We start from the raw sequence: 6,758 nt of genomic DNA on the forward strand, positions 1-6,758 counted from the left end.
AGTTTGTGAAACACTGGTGTAAACTATATTTAATCTATCAATGCTTAATGAAGACATATGTAGACATATCCATATGCCACATTGATCACTGGCTCAAAGATTTCACTGCACTTTTTAACCGCACTACATTAGTAGTAGTCATATATATTTGTGACACACACACACACACAGTCTTACCCAATCTTACCCATACAATCAACATGATGCAATATTTATTATGATATATTTACTATCTTGTATCCCAAATTATATTTCTGACTGTGTGGAAGTGACTAAGATCATTTTTTAATGTGTAAAGCCAAAAAATCATCTTACTTTGTCAAACAAATTATAAAAAATACATAGATATGAATTACGGAAATGTTAATTATTATTTAAAAAATATAATAATATAATGTATCGTGTACCACCTACTTGGTAAAAAATATATATTTTATTACCAATAATCTTTAAATGAAAATGAATTATTACTCAATTGTCAATCTTATTATTGCAGCAACAAATAGGTCAAAACTTCAACAGGGATTTAAATGCATGTAAAGTTAAAATGTGTAAGATTTGTAGTGAATGGGCTAAAATATTCATATTTCTTTAAATTATAAAATCTACCATAGCATGATGGATCTCTTAAAGCAATGATGTGAAAATGTGTTTTTCTAGCAGTAACCAGCAGTAATTTGACAGCGATATTGATAAAAGTCTTTTTTTTTAAGTCAAGCACCTCTCCTTTTATTTCCGTGACGTAAGCTGACCTTAACTTCCTCCCCGAGCCTCAGACAGCGCCGTACGCCAGCCGCCTCGGCTAACACTCTGCCAAAACGAGATCTGGCTTCTCAGTCTCTCTCACATGTTCGTTGAGCTCACTCATTCAGAGCCGGCTGACCTCAGGCGACGTTGCTTAAAACCCTTAAACCCCCCACCACCCCCACCACGGTCAGCTGACTCACAAACAGAATGCTGCTGGGCGACTAAAGGTTAAAGCTAGGAGAGCTATCACCCGTAAGATAAAAGTCTGTGTGTAGTATAATCTAAGAGTCAGCGTTCACCCATGTGACCCAGGTCATCCTGGCTGCACGTCACGTTACCGTGGTGACCAGGGTTTTTTAATCTCTCCACAGAGAGCATGGATCCCAAATCCGACCCTTGACCCCAGTGAAAGAAAAGGTCACCGGGGGGGTCACACACTCCTCTGAAAGGGTGTTTGTTAAATGAGACAGAAAACGGATGTGAATACGTTTAATTGTAACAAAGTTATCCTCCAAAACCAGACTACAGATGTGATTTTAAAGGTTGGTAGGGAAACAAACGTGAGACCACTCCATTGTCCTTTGATTACAGGCAGGTGTGTCGTCTCTTTAGACCCTTTCCAGTAAGGCCTATACGCTCAAACAATACCTGTAAACCAATATAGGCCAGTATAACCAGTGATGGACATTTATGGAACACAGTCAAACCACAAACAGCTAACATCCTGTCAGTTTTTAAAGCCACATCGATATTTACACCATCTTTAAAAACAACAAAAAAATATTGTCTGCAGCTCTTTTGGACAAGAGATTATATCTATTTTCTCTTTTTTTCATGTTTAAAAAGTTCCAGTTAAACAGAAGTAAGACTTCTGTACTGTGATGTATTCCCAGAGGAAACAGAGTATTACATAAGTGATTTAAATCAAATTCTTAGCATTTGATTGGACCAATAAAAAGGTGGGCGGGCTTATAGTGCTATATACGAAGCTAACACACACCTCTCTTGTTCCTAAAAGTTGAAAAATCAATTGATGGATGGCTGTTATGATATATTTTGTAGGTACTAGCTAACGTAAAAAAAATCATATTTTGTTTTACAGGAAAATATGAGTAAACTCTTCTTTTTTCTTTGCATAAATTGTTAAATATGTGCACAAAAAAGTTTACAAAGGCTTTCTTCAATTCATCTCCACTTTACCTGTATATTTTCTTGTCTCTGAATAGGAGCCGTACGTACTCTCTGAGGATTTACATAATCTTGAAATAGGAAATTGCTCTCTTATCTCGTATTGCAACAGTTGCTGTGATAGTTGAAGATAGTGGAAGTGGAAACTATCGTTCTGAATACAAAACAACTCAGGACCGGGTGATATTTCAATATGATCATTTATTGTCTTTCAACGGAATCATATCGTGATGATTTCATGAACAGAGAAAGCACGATACACAATTACGTCGTCTAAATCTAGAATAACGAACACATTTTGACTTAAACTTAAACTCAAAAGATCTGAACAAATAAGAATTCTGCTTCTGGAAAATCTCCAGTGACATTAAATCAAAATACTGTCTTAATCTGAGTACTCCGTGTTTGTGTGCATGCATGAAAATATAGTTTATAGCTGGGAATAGTTATTTATGTTTCTCTCCTATTTCACTTGAAACTGTTTGTGTTCAGTTCTTAATCAAACGAGAAAATACTCCTCATATGTCAAGTATTTAATTCACACAGGAATTTACCATGTGGTTATTTCATACAGACTATTTATGTATTGACTTACCAGAAAAAAGGCTATTTTTTTATATATATATATTGTGATCGAGACATGAAATGACCTGTGTCTAATTCTAATTGGATATATCAAGGTTCCTCCATTTCATTTGCACTTTCTGGCTGTTTTTTCCGCTGTACAGTTCAGATTTCCCCAGAAATATATATATATATATATATTATTTTAAAGCACATGTTGAGAAAGCATCCTTCCTGGGGTTGAATGCCTTTTTGTTCAAACGTCTGTAAAAAAAAATATTTTCACAAAACTTTTGATTCTAATAAACAGTTCAAAACGCAAGGAGAAAAGAAAAGGATACGAAGTGATGAATGAAAAAAGATTCATCTGACATTCTATCTCTGGATTGTTTGAACAAAAAATAAATAAGAATTACCTTTTTAATCAGTTCTGTCTCTGAGAGTATCCAAAGGCAATTATGATTATTTTATTTATCTTCATTTTAAATGGTGTTACAGTTTCATATACTTACTGCTGTTAGTCTGTTTTATGATAGATATTTCACAAAATTTTGATTTAGATTTGTTTAACAAGATAATTGAACTTTAATTTTAATATAATGAAATTTTAGGATTTTACTGTTTAGTCTGCACACAGACATGATGTAAGCAGTGATTCCTGTTGCACATATAAGAATCTCAAAACAAAGTGGTCAGTTAAATATAATAACTGAAACCTAATCAAATATAAAGTCACAGTAGGTGATTTATTTAAAAAGTCTCACAGAATTTGTCCCAATGAGATAATAAAGTAACAAACAGAGTATAATATTGTGCAGCCTGTCTTTGTATTTACAATTCCCATACAAACAATATACTTAATATGTAATATGTGAATACATGAATACACTTTCTCATCCTGCACCGATCAGAAATGGTTTCTGCAGATGTGGAATAAGATTAACAGTCTTAGCGAGTAAACACATTATCATCCAAACTACCAGTGTATTAAAATAATATCACATTTAAGCTCAGCGTCCACTTTTCTATCGTTTACAGCAGTGAAGTAGCTGTTGTTGAAACAGGAGATTCAACCTTTATATTAAAAATCAAAATGATCAAAGTGGTTTCCAACAGCAGCGTCTGCTCTCTGGTTAGTGTGAACGCTACTCCCTCTGCTGGTGATGAGGCAGCACTTTGTTAGGAGGAAACTACCTCAACATTAGGAATGCAGAGTTCTGTGTGAGGACAAGGGTCGCCCAAGGTCAGTTGTTTAGATGTTTGCCATTTATAATAATAATAATACGTTTCTGTTATTCCTTTGTGCTGATGTGCAATATTTAACTTTATTTAATACATTACAGAGGAACTGGAAATGTATATTTTGACAGTAAAGTCGTGCAAAATATGAGCCGATGAAATATTCATGAATTAAACAGTTGATGAAATATTAAATAAAGGTGGCAGAAGCTATTTGAACTCAGATGTTAGAAGCCAACATTTCTATTTACACCGACCCAGACACACTAAATACTATATGTTATGTGTAACCTACTGACAGCTAAAATCTAACAAAGTCTTGTTTTCTAAACTTAATCAAACTGCGACTGAAAACTGGAAATATTAATAATGAAAGAACAGAAAATAGTGTAAAAAACAGACTTCTCTCTGGATTCAAACCCCCGGTCTTCTGGGTTAAAGTCATGAGTTTGACCCATTTATCCACCACAACCTACTTCGTACACATGCATTATCTCCCTGTATACTACTACTACTACTACTACTACTACTACTACTACTACTACTACTACTACTACTACTACTACTACTGAATTATTCATGAATGAATGAATGGATTATGTATATTTAAAAAAAAAGAGAAAATAATAAGTCAACCAAGTATAAAAATGAGCTTTTCTTGGGATTCAAACTCCAGTCTTCGGGGTTTAAGTCCTGAGTTTGACACATTCATCACCCACAACCTTCTGCTTACATATACATTATCCCTTTTTATACTGCAACGACTATAACTACTACTTCATTCTTCTTTAGTTTGCCGATCCAAATAGTTTTGTTGCCTAAATCGAACCAGGAAGTTTTGTTTCTTAAACCCAACCAAACTGCGACGGAAAACTGAAAATCATAAGTCAACAAAGTGTAAAAATGACCTTTTCTTGGGATTCAAACCCCAGTCTTCTTGGCTAAGCCATTAGTTTAACCCATTCATCATGCCACAACCTATTCACTTAACATAGATTATCCCTGTTTATGATACTTTTACTATCACTACTATTAATTCTTCCATTCGGCTAGTTCACTATTGCTAAATTAAGTAACATATTCGACATGTGCGGGTGTAAATGGCTGATAAATTGACGTGTGACTTTTCTCACCTGGGTGCAAATAAACACTCCTATACAATATATTTGTCTGATGAGCAGATATTTCAAACCCTTGCTTTCTGAGTATAAAAACATAATCCAGTGCCGTCCTGTTTATTTTTTTATTTTCCTCCTCATAATCTGCTGAGGCGAGTCGGCTTTTCATGGGCTGACGAACCTGAGATTGAGCCTCAAATCACCATTCTCAGGTCGGACAGTCCTGGAAAAGAACCGCTCAAAGAGTAAAAGAAGGACTTTATCTGACGTCCAGGCTCCTCCGTAAGCCTCAGCTCTCAGCGTCCACACATCTCCTTTGACAGAAAACAAAAAACACTCAATTAAAGGGATTAATGTTTGTCTGTTTGAGGATAACTGGTCTGTTTTATGCATAATTAAAACGTTCAGATGCACTTTTTAAACCCTAAACGTATCCTATCAAATTAGCTGTACCGTATGTTTTAGATTTTTTTTAACTATTCTGTTGTTATTGAAGTTAATAAACAAATATAATTACAGACTAAAATAATCCAGCATCCATAATGTAACATCATTTGGATGGACGGTTGGGATTTTGGCGCGAAACACAATTCATCCTCAGAGAAAATCCACCAAAAAAGTTGGTAAAAGTTACAAAAGTGATTTTAGTTTTTATTAATTATGTAATTTCACTTCCTCCTTTTAAAATAAATAAATGTCTGTAATGGTTTTTATGTTTGTAGGAAGATACAGATGAAATATCACATCTCATTTCAATACATTTTAGGTTTTGATCTAACGACAAACTTTTAAATGCATTTAAACAACATATCATGACTCTGTGCAAAGAATGTTCCCGTTCAGAAAACTTCCGAGCTCAATATCAGAAGTTTAACACATCTGGCTCTCAGTCATTGGCTCCGAAAACCACTCAGAGAGCAATTAAAACTCTCCAGTGGAGCCCTAATGCACAAACTGCATCTCGCACTGAAAAACAAAACATCTAAATCACCCCGACCCGACTTTACGAGGAGAGTCCAGATCAACTATGCAGATGGAGGAGAGGAAACGAGAAATAGAGGTGAAAGACAATACGTTAAAACCTCTTCAGCGGACTAATCCAGACCCTCATCTCATGATACAGAAATACTTCACCGTCTGAATTATTCATATCAGATATCTGTACGTGCTTTTGTTGACCCTGCTCTCACCATCACTCCATTTAAAACACACACACACTCACGGGTAGATTTCACGTAAACCAAACAAATAAAAACATAGTTTCCCTCCGTGTTTTGCTCACTTTCATCTTTGAGGATTTGTTGCAAGTTTGTGAAACTTCCTCCTCCTATCAGAGCTTTTAAAATCCCTCCCTACATGAGTTCTTCTTACCCACACGGCAGACTCCTCCATCTCCTCGAGGCCGATCAGTGATGAACGATCTTCATGACCTGTGAGGTCGAGACCCAAAAAGAGAAGAAGAAGAAGAAGAAGAAGAAGAGAGCAGAGCGACCTGGAGACGAGTGAGTGACGAGAGGATGAAAAAGGAAACTTAAATAAAAGGCCACACCTGCTGTGTCTTTACTAAGCTGTGACCTCATCATGCTCTGTGCTACCAATGGGGATGCAACACACACACACACACACACACACACACACACACACACACACACACACACACACACACACACACACACACACACGCACCACCTTCCTGTTTGTCAGTGCCGGTGGTAAACTTTCCACTGACACCTCAATTCAAAGGACCAATATGAAAGTTTTTCATGCATTTTGACATTAAGAAATAACCAAAAGTGCACCTGCATTCAATTTGAATTCTATTGAGGCAAATGTCATCATGCAATAGAAGATGTGTGTGTATGTGTGTGTATGTGTGTGTTCAGAGGGGATACTACAACATTT

The sequence above is a fragment of the Anoplopoma fimbria genome, chromosome 12 (genome assembly GCF_027596085.1).
Source record: "Anoplopoma fimbria isolate UVic2021 breed Golden Eagle Sablefish chromosome 12, Afim_UVic_2022, whole genome shotgun sequence".
NCBI classification, from domain to species: Eukaryota; Metazoa; Chordata; class Actinopteri; order Perciformes; family Anoplopomatidae; genus Anoplopoma; species Anoplopoma fimbria.